Genomic DNA, 17649 nt, shown 5'->3' on the forward strand with positions numbered 1-17649 from the left:
CCTATCACATATGTTATAAAACCTTAGCATACTAGCTTTTGCAAAGAGACCATTTATTAACATCCGTGTTTAGTTTTTTAAATTTTTGTAAGCCCTTTAACATTACCCCTTTGGTCCATCGCACTTTAGCTGGTAGACCATCGTACTATAGCAAACACACATCCATCGTACTTTAGCGTGATACACCATCGCACTTTAGCGTATACCATCGCACTTTAGCGTGACCATCGCACTTTAGAGTACCATCGCACTTTAGAGTCCTACACATATATTATTCATCCAATGATTTCTATCAAACTGAATTCTCAGAGATAATTGGACCACATTTGGTAAAGTTTTACCATAGCTTTAACCGCAATTTGTAAATATGCACCGGCATAGTTCAAAATTTTGAAGCATTTCTTTTTTGTGTTTTATGGACTTTTTTTCTTCTTTTCGTCCTTTTTTGTAATAATGTTAAACATTGCTTGTCTTTTGATTTTGGAATACAAAAAATGCAATGGAAACGGCATATCTGGGACAAAAAATTGTTTCAATCGTAATGTCTAGGTGACCACTGATATGTGATGCATTCCTATTGTCGTATTTACAATTCCGTCATCTTTTCATCAATTGTGATATGCTGAGTTAGACTCATCTCTAATTTTGTACTTTACAAAATGAATAACGCGTTTTCAGACATCTGCTTTTGGGTATGTACCTGAAAATCAAATTAAAGTGGGATATACATAAGAGTATTCTTCATTGTACTTTCATACAAGAATTTTAAGCAAAGACTGAATAATCATATCTATCAAAGTTGTATATATGTCGAAACAGTCCTGTTGTGGTTTGTAAGAACTCCTGGGTTTTTTTTATATTTAAAAATATCTATTTTAGTTTTGTTTGTCGGAGATATGAAAGAATACCGGTATAACGTTATGCACGGGTTATTTGTTGGTAGCTAAAAGTATTCGAGTCAATGCAGTCAAGTTTGCTATAGTTGTTTTTCGTAAATGGTTTTGTTATAAATTAGGCCGTTAGGTTTCTCAATTGAATTCTTTCATACCCGTCATGTCGGGGCCCTTTAAAACTGACTATATGATATGTGTTTTTTTTCTCCTCATTTTCGTAGGCTGTACGGTTACCTTCAATTGCTTACATCCACTTAAGTTGAACTTTGGTGGATATTTGTTTCTTTTGAAATCATTCCACATTTCCCTATTTTTATATTGATAAAAAAGAAGATGTGCTATAATTGGTAATGAGACAACACTCCTCAAGAGACAAAATGACACATAAATTAACAACTTTAGGTCACCATACGGCCTTGGGAGTGTTTTCAACATGAATAGTTATAAAACTTATTTAACAGTTGATTTCAAAGATGGTCTTAAATCTTGAAGTGCTATTCCGAGGATGACATTTTTCATTGAAATAAAGTGAAATACGTGTATTGTTTTTATATTTTTCAAATGGCTACTCCCTTGTGATAGTTTTGCACTATTTTGATAAATATTGTTTGTTTGGTCGTATCAAATGGTAATCCAAAAAAAAAAAAAAAACGTTTGTTAATACAGCACTTCTTGGAATCGCATTAGACGTCATGATATAATTGTAATACGTTATTAAAAAAAGTAAACTTTTGACTTTTGTTTAGTATTTTCTTTTGATCAATCTGATGTGTTGAACATTTTTCAACCGATTTGTTTTATGTTTAATCTTATGTTGTGCTGTTATTCCATTGTTTAAGGTAAGGAATATTGTTGGGCGCTCACAAGTATGGTTAACACCGTCATGTTCTTTATATTCTTGCCCCACAAAAGAAGCATATAGTTCTGTAGTTATCTTTGGTGCATGTCTGTAATCTTAATTTTTGTAAAATTGTTCTGTTATAAATTCGGCCGTAACTTTTCTCAAATGAATTATTTAATATTTTTCATGTTCATGATGCAAGTGCCTTTCATAGCCGACAATGGTGTAGTATCATTGTTGCACACCGTATGGTTGCCTATAATATCACTTCATTTGAACTTTCATTAGTTTTTAGTGGAAAGTTGTCCCATTAGCAATCATACCACATCTCCTTATTCTTATCTTGTTTAAAAAAAAATTAACCATAGGTAAATACTTTTGTTTTCTTATTTGGAATTCCCTATTTACAATGCATTTATTGATGTCAACATAAAAGCTACAAAATTCCGTACTATTGAATATCCCCTTCTAAAATTGAACATGCAAAACTATTTCAAAATCAAAATATAACATTGTTATAAAAAAATTGTCGTTCCAAACAAATTGAAAGGCGTACAATTCGGATTTTTTTAAAATCTTTTTGTAGCAACGTAAGCAAAAGAAAAACAATTATATTGAAAATTTTCACCCGATCATATTGTCATCAGTTTTGACTTAAACGAAAGGTTGAACATGCAAAAATATTTCAAAATCAAAGCATAACATTGTTATAAAAAAAATTAGTCGTTCCAAGACAATTGAAAGGCGTACAATTCGGAATTTTTATCTTTTTAAAGCAACGTAAGCAACAAAAAAATAATGATATTGAAAATTTTCACCCAATTATATTGAAATCAGTTTTGACCCAAATTAATGTTAAAGGTAACTGGAAATTCAAAAATCTATTTAAAAATATATTTTATTGCATTATAATAGACATTATAATAGTCTGTTTAAATAGTACAATATAACAATACCTATAAAATGAATAAATATAAATCAAAGGCATTAAAAGAAGGTACCACCTGCACTTTTGGATAGTCCTTGATATATCATACACTTACCTACACGGAACTTTGGTGAAATAGATACTGTATTTCTTTCAAGAAAGTTAATACATTCTGACATTATTTCAATATTTTATTTCTTTCAGTCGTTCTTGCTTTGAAGAGTAAATATTTTCTGTTGGTAATAATTTCAAATGTAAGTTAATACATGAAAACGTGATATAAATAAAAATTAATACATAACGAAAAGAAATTAATTGTAAAATATGTTCTTTCTATTGATGCTATAAATCCAGACTTAGAAACTTTGTAAAAAAGGTATACCTTTTGTTTTGCATTAGCCCACCTACAAACGTAAATCAAAAGACATGCAATTGTCAACTCATGCTCTTAAAAACAAGTGTCTGTAAGAATAAGATATAATGGTATGATTGTCAAGGATATAAATATCAACAAATGACAAAATAATGAGGGTGTTAACACATATCTGTCCATGGACGGTTTTCAACAATAAAATAAAACAAATTTGGTAAAAAAACAATCTAAAGCAGTAATCACATGGTCTGATTAATGATGAACAGTTGAAAAAATCCACATTTGCTTTATGAAAGTGTCACACAGTTTCAAACAATTTCACCAATTAAGCTATGTTTTAATAATTCCGTGCCTCTATTCACAGATTTTTACATGACAATTTCATTTTTAACTGCAATATAACGATATCGTCTTTTATTTGATATTACATCTGATATGACAAATCTAGTAATCTGCTTATAATGTCTAGATTTACCTGATAACATTTCTGTCTTATCATACATCTATTTGAGGCTTTGCTAACATCAGTCAATATTATTGTTTATCATTTGAGTATTGACAGAACTCGAAGTTTGAAAACAATTAGTAAAGAATAAGAGGAAATTTAAAAAATCATTGGACTTTTTCTTATTTTTGAACAATCTAGACAGTATAAGCAGATTACCAGATTTGTCATATCAGATGTACTTTACTTCAATTTCTGTCTGTGTCATCGTCAAAAAATTATCTTTACATAAATCACCTACGATTAACACAAGAGGAAATAAAAGCATTGGATATACCAAAATAATAATAATGTAAGAATAGTTGTAACTTTATATTCACCTCCGAGTGTTAAATCTACAGTTTGTCAGTCTTTAAAATATCAAACCACTGGTTACAGAACACAATTGTCTTATAATGAAATAAATAAGAATTATTGTTCAAATAATTTACAAATAATTTTTACCTCTCAATTTAAAGAAAAAACAGTATTGTTTTTACTTTTTACTTTTTTGTTTTTATAGTTTTGTGTTTCTATATCACTGATAGTTTATTCATCTTTGCAGGTTAAATCTAGTAAATAAAGGCAACAGTAGTATTCCACTGTTCGAAATTCATAAATCGATTGAGAAAAAAAACAAACAAATCCGGGTTACAAACTAAAACACAACATTAAAATGTAACACACACAGAGACGAACTATAATATAACAAAGGCTATTTACCTGACTTGGTACAGGACAAGGACAATTTAATAATAACAAAGAAATTGTGGGTTGAACCTTGTTTTGTGGCATGCCAAACCTCCCGCTTTTATGGCAATGTTAAATATAACATTAAAAGGACAACATTACATTATAGAACTCCAAAACAAATAAATGGGAGAACATATATGACAGAAAAGCAAGAGGTGCAAGGTTTTAAATTTAATACGCCAGACGCGCGTTTCGTCCACACAAGTCAAACCAGTGACGCTCTGATGAAAAAGGTTCGAAAGCCAAAATTGAAGAGCACTGAGGACCAAAATGTCAAAAAAGCTGTGCCCAATACGGCAAGGGTTTTCTTCCTGCGATAAGAACATCCTTAATATTTAGAATAATTCATACTTTTGCAAACAGTAAATTTTTATTATCTGTCTATATAATTGATATAAATGATAAAACCGGTAACTTACCACAAAATAAAAACGAATTGATAAATAACCTAAACCAGCATATAAAAATTCACAGCAGCGCTAATCAAATCGCTAAACGCACACATTTAAGTGACGTCAAGTTTAAATTTCTAAAAATTTCCCAAAAATAGATAGAATTAGGATAGAATTCAAGATTAGGTTTGTAATGTTGATATAACATTTATTAATAACAATGAAAATTACAATACTAATTAATATCAAATTGTGGTAGTAATTAGTTAATTAATGTATTATCTAGCTATGTCGTTATTTCTTCTAAATCAAACTGTAAACCAAATATATCGTATAAATTTAGTAAACCAGTGTATACAAAAATATGTTTTAGCTGCGGTTTTTAGTAACACTGACGTTTTGTTTTGTACCCATCCTGTAATTTGTTTTAGTATTCTTTTTATGTTCAAAAACTGTAAAGACCCTTTTGTCACATATTCAAATTAAACAGACCGGTTATATAGATAACATGAAAAATGTAAAGGGTATCTTCAGATTACCACGTTATAAACCAGATTTGAAGATGTGAATTTAATTGCACTGTACATACGTTTTTTTTAAGATTCAATGTTATAAGTACACGGTATATACGCTACATAAAAAGGGAATGACGTTTGAATAATTTGTTTCACTAAAGCTTGTCTTTTAAAGTAGACATCAAGACAAATGAGTGAAACAGGCAACGGGACCCAGGGTAATATCTTGGTTAGAATGTTAAAATAAGCTTAATAAAACTTGTGTTAGAAACAAGGCTCACTCAAAATCATTTATTTCTGAATTTTATTTTATGTGAAAGCCCATGCCTGAAACAGATTATTTCTGAGAAATATGAAATATTCCAGATTCTTAATTACACGAATGTCTATAAAGCAAGGAGGAATTCCAAAGCAACTATGGCACACTATCTGTTATAAGGAAGTACCAAGAGAGAAAACCAGATTTGGGAACAGATCTGTACGAGAGAAAAAAAATCATATTATTTTCATCCACAATAATTAGCAAGTATAATACATTGTACTTTAAATCCATCGTTATCTTATATCATTGATAATCTTTATGATCATTTATCTCACCTATAGTAAACATAAGAGGATTATAAAGCATAAAAATATTACAATACGCAAGTAATGTTAAAGCAGTAGGACATTTTCATCTACCTCCGCCTGTTAAATCTACAGCTAGCAAATATAAAAACATAAACCCACTCGCCAAATAAAACATTCTCTTAAAGAAATATATAAGAACTCAAATAAATTCACATACATTTTGTACCTGTCAATTTAAAGAGTAACTATTTAGTTGTTATAGCTTTGTTTTATATCAATGATTTTACTCCGATCTTCGCGGATTAAATCTCTTAAATCAGTCTTAAAAAATCCATGTTTTAGCTAGTGTTTTTCTATATAGCAAAATCTGATTTTGTTTTGTCTTGTTTTTATTGCATTTATTTATATTCATTAATTGCAGAAGCTACTTTTGTCTGATATCCAAATTTAACTAACCTGTGAAATATTTAGAGCAGATTAAATAAAATAATCAAATGCATACCTTTTAAGGTAAACGATTTTCACTAGATTTGCACATATGAATTATGTTGTAATGCAAATACGGTATTTAACATGCAAAATAATTTTGAAAGATATATAATGAAATTTAAAAAAATAAAAATGATGTAGTAGTAAGATCTAGAATAACAGCTTGTTGAAAAAAAAATTATCCAGGAAAGTGACTGAAATACCCGACTTGAGCCTGGATAACACCGTGTAACGGATACGAGAATTTGTTCAAGTAGATTGTAGAATCATGATTACTTAATCAACATAGATCTCTACAGGTGACTACCTTTTCACACCATCTTTCGATGTCTGTCACTGTGTTGCAAAATATCTAAAATGTATCCATTTACATATTGTTTATTACATTGTTCTATATTTCGTTTATTCATGATGCTTTTATAGACCTTGGTAGTTTAATAAAAAAGATGTTATCCAGTATATATAAATGAATAACACAAACAATATAATAATTTATTATTCTGTAAAAGAGGGACGAAAGATACCAAAGGGACAGTCAAACTCATAAATCTAAAACAAACTGACAACGCCATGGCTAAAAAAGAAAAAGACAAACAAACAACAGCACACACGACACAACATAGAAAACTAAAGAATAAACAACACGAACCCCACCAAAAAACTAGGGGTGATCTCAGGTGCTCCGGAAGGGTGAGCAGATCCTGCTCCACATGCGGCACCCGTCATGTTTCTTATGTGATAACAAATCCGGTAAATAGTCTAATTTGGTAGGTCACATTCAGGAAAGGGAATTGTAGTTACGACGTAAGGAACATATCCGATATCATTTGTGATACGGTTATTCCATAACGGTCAACCAACTCGTGATGGAGTCCGTAAAATTTACGAAGGGATGATTTCAACTTCACCATTTGGAACTCTTGGCTTAATAGCTTCCTTGTAAGCAGCAACCCTCTATCACGAAAATCATGATAGTTAACAGATAATTTAGAATGTTCAACAAGTTCAAGTTATTGTAGTGATTTGTCGGGTATTCGCGTTTATAACGTGTATACATGTATATTGTACTTTTGTCAGTACCAAGATTCTATTTTTTTTTAAATGCGTTTTTGGTGATTACATTTAAAGATAAATCTACGTAGACTGATACTTTAATGTCGACTGTGTAAAGGTTATTTATAGTTATCAAAGGTACCAGGATAATAACTAAGTACGCCAGACGCGCGTTTCGTCTTCACAGGACTCATCAGTGATGCTCATTAAAATAAATAAAAAACTTAATAAGTACATAGTTGAAGAGCATTGAGGATCCAAAATTCAAAAAAGTTGTGCCAAATACGGCTAAGGTAATCTATGCCTGGGATAAGAAAAAACTGTCGAAATTTTTTAATAAAATTAACTTGTTTGTGATAAAAGTATTTTAACCGATCTGTGTGATACACTTCTCAACTATTCCACATCTCTTTAACTTTTCACATTAAAATAAGTTCACCTGGACATTTAAATACAATCTATCAACGAATAAATCTATTATTTGATAGGTCGGATAGGTAAACCTTGCTTGTAAATTTATCTTTTAAAGAGGATATTAACCAATGAATTATTATACCTGTCTAACTGATGGCTATTACATTTTAGTGTATCTTTTTGTTTACAATTCAAATGCTTTTTTCTCCTTTTTCATTCCTTGTTGTACTAAATCTGTATTTTACTTTCAAATTACGCTTTTCATTCTTTTTCTGTGTGTTTAACTATCTTTGTTGTTCTTAAATTTCATTAAATACCGAAATGTCAAAATAAGTTATATAATAGTAAATGTAAAATAGAATCCGACCTTGCAAAAACCCCATTGATAGTCAAGGTCGTTAAACACCCACATACAAGACTACTATTACAAACGTTTAACAGGTGAACAGATATTTTAAAAAAAAAACCCAAAACATACAAATGCATAAATGATATCGTAGCATCCTCCCCAATCCTGGTTCAACACATCTGATATAAGTTACAATGAAACATTGATTTAATTGATATGCACAAGGTCGCCGTTATGAAGATATTTTATTTCTTGTGTGCTACTTTTTTTTATTTTGAATTATTTTCGTTATTAATTAATGTTTAACCAAAATTTTAATAACTAATAGAAACAAATAAAATGAAAAATTTCTAATCAATTACGAAGTGTTTTATTTTAAAAACACCATTTGCATAAGTTTTCAATATTTTATTACAAAGTTAAGCAGAACAATTAGATATCAAGTCGACGACATGGGTATCTATCAAGTTGGATGTAGAAAATGCATAACCTCTGATTTAAAAAAAAATCCACGGACGAAGAACATATCAATCTATTAGTTCAGTAATTTTCGTGTCTGCCCTTCCATTATGTGACTCAAGAAAAAAATCCCCCAAAGAAATTGGTAACAATTGAATCGAAAAGAGAAAATCGAGTGTACCTTTTTATGTTAGGGCGTGTTTGAGTTGAATATTTCGTCTTGAAAACGTATAAAGCAAGAGTATTTGATATATCATCTCGCTTCAGATTCTATCGTTTTTATATGTCAAAGCTGCAGGTTGACTTTATAACATAAGACATTCACAGTACTAAAAGATGAAATATATGGGTCAAGTTAAATACCCTTCTAATGAACCACAATCACAAAAAACATAGTAGGTGTGTATGAATATCTGATTTTTTTTCTAAAAGTACTTGACGACAGTCTTTTAAGTTGAATGGTAAAAATGCATATCTGCGAAAAAAACATATTTTTTTGTATGTGATAATTAGGGTTTATCGTCTTCAACTACTGAAAGTTTTTAGTCTTTTAATTCTAAAAACATATAAGAAAATCTTTAGTCTCACTATTTATTTCAAAAGTCTTTCTGATAGTATTTTTTAATGCACTCATAAGTGTTTTTTAATGAACAATCTAACCAAAGTAGGCCAATTTTCATTTTTTTTTATTATATTTTTGAAAAAAGCATAGGAATCTTCATTTTGACAAAGTATAATAAAATTCTGTCTCATGAAATTTATACTAATGATCTACTTTCATCAAAACGAAATCGTGGTAATGACGGAAAATAAATAGATGACAAAACTATGATACTTCACATTAAAATGGAAAATACAGGCAATTAGTGAAAGGAAAAATACAAATTTGCAAATTAGGATCATATTTTTCTTATATCCATAAAGATCGATTTATGCATAACAAAACTTTTATATTCATGCTAACAAAATATATCGGTTTGGAAATTTATTCGAAATGGATTACTGCCAATATGATAAAGAGTAAAATATCTAAAAGCTTACATGATTATTCGGCTCAAATAATGTATACGATGCCAAGTGTGCAATCAAAAACAACATACATGTATATCAAAATGATGCTGATAAATATGATTTTGTATAAATTTGAAATTTTGTTATTTGAATACAAGGTTTTAATCATTTTAAAGGATACTGTTGTTTTCGTTTTGGCAAGATCTTATTATTCTCTTTTACTTTGGAGGTTTGATTGGTTTTTTATTTGCAATTTTCAGCATATAGTTTTTTTTAGCCCTATATAAAATGATATTTCTCCGAGATTTACATAAGATTTACAATATTTTACATAAGTTTTTAGGAACATGCATTTACATCTATTGGTCATATTTATCATATTGATTTTGAGATTTGGTATTTTGCTTCAACATAGTTTGTACTATTATACGTTTTTGTAAAAAGATTATACTAAGACCATTGTTATTGTTTACTTATTTAATGCTTATTAAACATGTCAAAATGTAATAATTGATTTCTAATACTTACATTTATCTATTGTCTAAGGTATGTTCAACATATGAATAGTTATCAAAGGTACCAGGCTTATAATTTAATACGCCAGACGCTCAAATCAAAATACTTAGAAAGCCAAACAAATACAAAGTTGAAGAGCCTTAAAGAACAAAAATTTCCAAAAAAGGTGTGCCAAATAATTCATGCTCGGGAACATATGTTACGATAGATCAGATAATTGATTTACACTAAAAAAAAATGAAAAATGAAAATGTAGTAAATATTTTGGTTTCAAATGCATTATCTTTGGCATCTAAAATGTGACGTCATAGTAATACTCCCGACGTCAAACATGTGATGTCGTCGGAGCTTAAAATACAATATAATTATCTCAATTCTAATGAAACTGACAGAAAACAACGTCAAAACATACATTTAATATCTGGCATGCGTCGTCTGCATATGCGTTTTCCATTTTCAAAGCATCAGTATTGAATTGATAGCATGAAAATTGGCGACGTTATCCAATACAAATGCCCGTCACAAACATTGTTGCATTATAATTTAAAATAACTCCTCAGATAAAACACACAATTATTGATTTGGTGAAAGATGTTGGGCAATTTGATGGTTATTAGATAAAATTTCAAAATGAATTTAGTATCGAAATAGTACTGATTTGGTCTTGAACAGTACATTTCCCTGAATAATATTAATCACCAAAGATAATGTAGGTTCAGTTTCTCAATTTTGCAATTTACAAGTGAAATGTTAACGCCGACCAAAATTCAGCATGTCCACATTGTCAATCTGACATTGTTACTGGTTTTGTCGATTTCCTGGATTATATATAAATGAACGCGACTATGGATTCGTTAGGTGAACGATTCATAAATTGTGACCATGTCTATGAATTGTTTGTAAAATTGAACATCACATAGTTCCATTATTTTTTTGATATGGACGTATGAGAAACTTGTACTGAAGGCGTGTATATACATGTTTAATATATTGATAGGATTGAGATTTAAAAGTGTTACATTGCTCTGTGGTCTCGCATTTAATGTTCCTCCGCTAAAAAAATGACACACTGAGAAAAAATGTTACATTGCGTTCAGTTAGATATTATAGACCTAGGCGCGATAAAAAAAAATATCATTTATTATATACCCACTTTTGCAGGGGCCTTTTAAGTTGAATGACCAAAATAATCTATGATCTTTGCTAAACTGCAGATATTTGTTGCATTTTTAAACAAACAATGTGTATTTACTATTTGATTCCAAGAATTCTTCAGAATGATTATAAATAGAAAGTCAATATCCAATGAATGAAGGTCTGCAAGGGGGTCCCTCCAATGTTGTACACTTTTTTAACAAGTGTTTTAAAGTCGTCACTATAGTTTGTGAATTTTGACCATTATTCTTTATTCTTTTGATTTCTCACTCAATTATTCTATATTCATTTTCTAAAACTATTTTTCTGCTGCATTTACCCATCATTCTCTATTATGTTAACCCCTTTTAGACCCTCATAAGTAGTTGCAACAACCAGGAAGTGCAATGATGATTGGCTTAATAGCTTCCTATCAGTGATACTACATGAATTAGGAAGTGCCGGTGACATACTACATAGTGAATAGGGAAGTAAAATCATCCCTATATATGTTTCCGAATTTTCAGAATTAGCCTTTATTTCTAAAACCTGAAAAAAACATCAAACTGTCATATTTTTAGGTCGCCCTCGTTATTGTTATTATCTTTATGCTATTTAGTTATTAATAGTGATTCGTTAAAATCATAGTTTTTGTAACAGGGATAGTGCTAAAAGGAGTAGGTTCAGTAAGAACCCTTTTTGGCCTCAAAATATAGCAGTTTTAGAAAACTGTGAAAATGTAATCGTTTAGATATTTATTGCAAAGTAGAATGCCTCTGCTACATAAATATGGGCTGTTTTTGACAACACAATGCACATATATCGGGTACTAGCATCATTAAGTCATGCTAAATTACTGGAATCTTCACAATTGTAGCATTTTAGTTAAATTTTAGACGGTTTCCGTCTGAAATGAAAGTGGCCGCATTCGTGTTCATTCATAATATTGAAATGTAAGTTGTATTTGATGATAATACATAATATATATAAAGGTTGAGGATGAACACGGATGCGGCCACTTTCATTTTTGACAAAAACCATCTGAAAAGTGACGATTTTGGGCATATTTGATAGCTTTTCATATTTAAGCTTGAATCGGGGCGTTTTAAATGACTTATTAAGTTAAAATCTTCCACATTAACGAATTGAATCAATTGAAATAGACACTTAAGTGTTTAGAAAGTGTCTAAAATCTTTCGTTAGATGAACTTGAAAATTGAGGCCGAAATCAGCCCTGACCGGACCTACTCCTTTGTAAAAATATTTCAACAGATTTGTTTCAACCAATCAAAATTGTCGATGAATGTTAGTACTACCGCACGTACACGAAAAGAGGATGGTTTTTCTACTTTTAACAGAGAAATGATAGTATAATATTGTATATTCTCTAATTGTAACTAATTACTGTGTTTAAAAGGTTGTGTATGTTTTAGAAAAAATGGATTGATGCTTGCTGATTGCATGCACGATCCTAGAAATATCTGAAAGGAAGATGTATATACATGTATAAATATCTCAATATCAGCAATGAAACTTTTGATCAGTTTTTAATTAATATTTAAACATGTTAAAATCAGTGAAGGTGTTACTCTCTGGGATGATATTACATTAATCTGACCATAGATGTAATACCATCTATGATCTGACCTAACGTTTTTTTTATATGAATTGTATTTTGGAATTGAAATATCTTCATAATGAAAGATATAAATGGGGCAATAAAAAGAAAGTGTTTTTAAGATGTGACGAGATTATTGCAAAACAGGTGATATTATTGCGACTACGTTACTTCTTATCAAGAACGTGATGATGAGCGGCACATGCATAGAAATTCTATACTTATGTACCAGAAGATGAAAACTATTCACATATATCTATAGGTTTGCTTTTTTGTAAATTGATATATGACAAAGTATATATTTTGAAAAGGGTGGAGTACTTGATGTCTCAGTTGCTCACCCCTACCAAAAAAAGTTTTAAGTGCACCCCCCCCCCCCCCCCCGAGATAAATATAACTATTATTTGGTTCTAAAATTGGTTATATAAACCTTAAAATGTCTTCTCAATAAATACGAGAAAAGCCTTGAATTATATCTAGATATCAATGTTAGGACTAAGACATTCCGTATTACACTCAAATGAGGAATTATGAAGGTTTAACGCAAATATGTAGGACCAAATTCAATAATATAAATAAGGAATGTTAAAAGATCTGAAATTTAATACTCGGATACTCGGTCAGATACAGAATGAATCTTATACGTCTATTGAAAAGTTTAGATTGTAGGCGGGATGCAGTGTTTTTGTCATTACCTTTCATAAAACGGATTTTTCAACGGAGTGAGTGAAGTGAAAATGTGAAGAGAAATATCTCAAGATGTATAACAGGCAAACGAGTATCCGGGTATTAAAACTGTACTCGAATACTAGGCCTTCCGATCGAGTACCCGTTGCCATCTCTAATATAAATATTTATGTCCGATAAACTTATGTGTATTGTTAGGCGGCTATTTGCGCAGTGAAGTTGTATTGACTATATATTCCACTGGTATATTCATTTGTGATATACAGTCACTGAACTATACCGTCTTCTTTGTGAAGTTGATTATGTGTTTCCGCAGAGTGTTATTATTGACGCCATATAAAATAAAAGTTTACGGTATTTTGTCTATTCTGCTGCAAATTCTACTCTGGTTGGTTTAGTCCAAGCTATTTCATTTGTGTCATGACTGACTGTGTACTTATTTGGTGAAATCTAAGGGTTACACAAGAATCAGCTACCAATCCGTTAATATGTCTTTTATAATCAACGTACTTTATATTAATAACATTCATATATGATGAGAAGCACCGGTGGAGCAAACTCTGTATACTCTTTAGTCATCTACGCTTGACTAATAATTCTTTGAATGTACTCTATGAAACACCTGCTTCTTCTTTTTATTGAAATGTTACAAACATATGTAATGTCATGTCTAGAGTGGAATAAGCGAATAAGCATTTGAAAGTTTTAAGCTATGGGTTAAATCCACTGTTTCTGTTTATGCAACTTCAGTTTTATTTTTAAGTCAAATTTTAGTGCGGATACAAGATATTTCGTTAAAGGTATTCATTCTTCATCTTCTAAACTTCTTATAGCAGATGATTTGAATTTAAAAATTTGGTTTTGACGCTGGTCTATCAAAGAAGGACAAATGTCAGCCTTGAGATGTTCTTCACTTGTTTTGTTACGTAGTATGTAAAAGTACATCAAATCGAGTATATCCTTTGATAAAAATAAATCGGTGAAACACAAATATTCAGTTGATTTTGTGCATTGTAGTTACAATTGAAAGTATCCTTGGTGACCTTGTGGTCTATGTTGTCGAACTACTGTTTAACTAGCTTATAATCACTGAGGTTGTTAGATAGAAATTTGCACGTGGAAGGTGAGCTCGACTCAAATCTTAATTGACTAGGATTGGGTTTTTTTCCCTTAGAAGGTCGGGGGTTCTCCGGCATCCATCAGCATTAACAACTCAACCCCGCGAAACAACAGTATAGTGCTGAATGTGTCGTTTAACATTAATCAATCAATAAATACACCTCTTGAAAACAAAAAGCTTATATTATTCTATTTATCTTTTATTTTTTGTAAAAATACTGAACTTAGCCGAACTATTGTCTGCAAGCATCAATTGTAATGGTTATGTCAAGGAAAACCACGTTGTAAGCAAGATCACATTATTAGTTCATGTAGACTTTTCCATATTGTTGTATTAAAAATGTAGAAGTTACGCAAATTTAAGAAGAAAGACCTTTCACAAAAAGAAAGTTATAATACAGACAAAAATCAGACGTAAGTTTTAAATAGTTAAGTGTTTGTTGACACGGCAATATTGGGAATTGCATAAGATATCTTATAATAGTAATTTGTTAATAATTTAAAAAGAAATAACATCTAAAACAATTGTTTGTTAATTCCATTAATTATATATAGAAAAGATTGTTTGTTAAATCTATTAAACTATATAAAAAGAAATTGTACACGGTAAAATACATTTGATTTATAGATGTCAATTTTACAGCTACGTAATACAGAAACAATTATTCAAAAGGAATATATAAATATGTAAACAAATCACTGTCTAATTCTGATATTTTCTCTTTTATTTTGAAGGCGTAAAATTAGGAATTTTGAACTTTTTTCAACAATAGACGACAATATGAAAATTTTCACCTGATTTCATCGTTGTTTTGACCTAAAATATAGGTGAACATGGTGAAGGTCATTGGAAACTTTTAAATCTATTTTTATATTCATTTTATTACATTATTATACCCTGCAATCAGGTTTACAACATAACGATATGCATAATTCAGAAAAGAATACCAACAAAGCTACTGACCTTTCGGCGCCTTTTAAAACAATTAAAAACCAACCCACTGTAGTACACATATTGAATTTGTGGACGTTGGGATAGTCTTCCTTCACTCGATGCATGTACAATGTAGATACCCTTCACGGAATATTCCTGTAATATTATAAGATACTTTATGTCTGTTAAATAAATTTTAAATTTCACACGTTTTACTTATTATAGATATTTTATTTGTTTCACGTTTTCTTGTATTGATGAGTGTATATCTTCGTTTTTGTTTTATATTAAAAATGTTAATTTATAAATGAGAACGTGCTAAATAAAATGAAAAGATATTGATTAGTGATTATATGCTCTTCTATGCTGTAAACCATCTTATTTTCGCGGATATACTTTATTTCGCGTTTAGCCATTTCTAGCCTATTTCGCCGCGATTTAATTTTGCAGTTCTTAAATTTACTTGATTTAGTTAAGTAAGGAAAAATCCAAGTCTAACATATACGTGACGATTTATATTCGCGATACTTTTCTTCTCGCAAAAATAAATAGCTCTCGAAAATTAGTTGGGTTACAGTATTTACATCATGGTGTTTGTAATGAAGGACCAAACAAAAACGCTATAAAGATGATTATGTGGCACCAGATCAACGACACGGATATAAACTAAAGAACACTTTCGTGTAATGTTAAACTCATAATATTGAACTTAGACAGGAAGATAAACACTATAATAAAATCAGAATAGGAATATATGGTTCGATTGTCGATGAGATTCATCGCCAATCTTTTTGTATATCCTTGTTGGTTTATAAGCTCTAAAAACATGTTTTAATCAGTTTTATAATTTCAAATATGTTTCCTCTTTTTATATTGTAGTCCGGCATTGTTTTCCCTTAATCGATTTATGACTTTTAAACAGCGGTATACTTATGTTGCCTTTATTCAGTCTCGATCATTAAATAAGACACATTAGTTGTCGAAATGCGGATCTGGTGAAGTAAACGTAGAACCAATGATGTTTTTTTTTGGTTACATATTATGTATATAAATTAACTTAATGTTAGGCAAGTTATCCTTAAACATGCGAACATATGGACGTGTGAACAAATTACTATAAATGTTGCATAAAAAAATGTAAAACAAATGACTTTTAAGCAATAGGTTTAAAATCCTTTGTGTTAAGATACTATGCAAATCACGCTTTTCTAACTAAAATGTATATTGATAAGTTTTGAATGGTTAATAGCTATCTACTTATTTGCCAAATTTATAAAAATGACCACGGAACTTAAAATTATCCTGGTTTTTAAGTCGAAGAAACTTATTCAGTTCACCTTGATTTCAGTGACTATGAAACACAATTGTGTGTTTGTACCCAGTCGAGTTATAGTGGATGTTGAGGACGGAACTATTCTACATTTTGTATTGCAATTATTTTAGTTATTAATAAGCAAAGAATGAAAAATGGTATATAATAAATATAAGAATACATATGTTTTGCCAAAGAAATACCATAATCAACCGAAGACAAAACCAAAAATGCATCCCACAGAAAGGTAGGCATACTATGATATTTTGTAATATTTTCCCTCAAAGCTGTTTACATGACAGTATATCATACGTAAGTGAAATACCCCGATATTATCATGAAATTTGATTGGTAACCTAAACAGGGAAAATGAGTCCAAATTCCTGTGAGAAATAAATTATAGATACGAATGATAATTAGCGGGAAAATCTGATACACTCCAGCATAAAAAAATATTTTTTCACAGCCCATATCCATGTCACAGATCCCAAATAACATACTAGTATAGTATTTTAAGCAAATACAAGTCACAAACAGTTAAAAACGCACATGCGCAACAGCGGATTTGATAAAAGATGTTAATTTCTTTGTTATCTGATCTCTATAGGGATTTTTTTCATTGGCAATTATATCACATCTTTTTTATCTTTATAAAAAAGCGTTTGATTTATAACCATTTCATCAATTGAGCCCTGTTTAAAATGGTTTTGATACATACATTTTCAAGGACGTTAATAATGGCACAAAAGTAGGACTTGTGCAAATTATTTGTAGTGCCAATGAATCCTTTTTTTGTCGGAAAGGA

The sequence above is a fragment of the Mytilus galloprovincialis genome, chromosome 7 (assembly GCF_965363235.1).
Source record: "Mytilus galloprovincialis chromosome 7, xbMytGall1.hap1.1, whole genome shotgun sequence".
Taxonomy (NCBI): domain Eukaryota; kingdom Metazoa; phylum Mollusca; class Bivalvia; order Mytilida; family Mytilidae; genus Mytilus; species Mytilus galloprovincialis.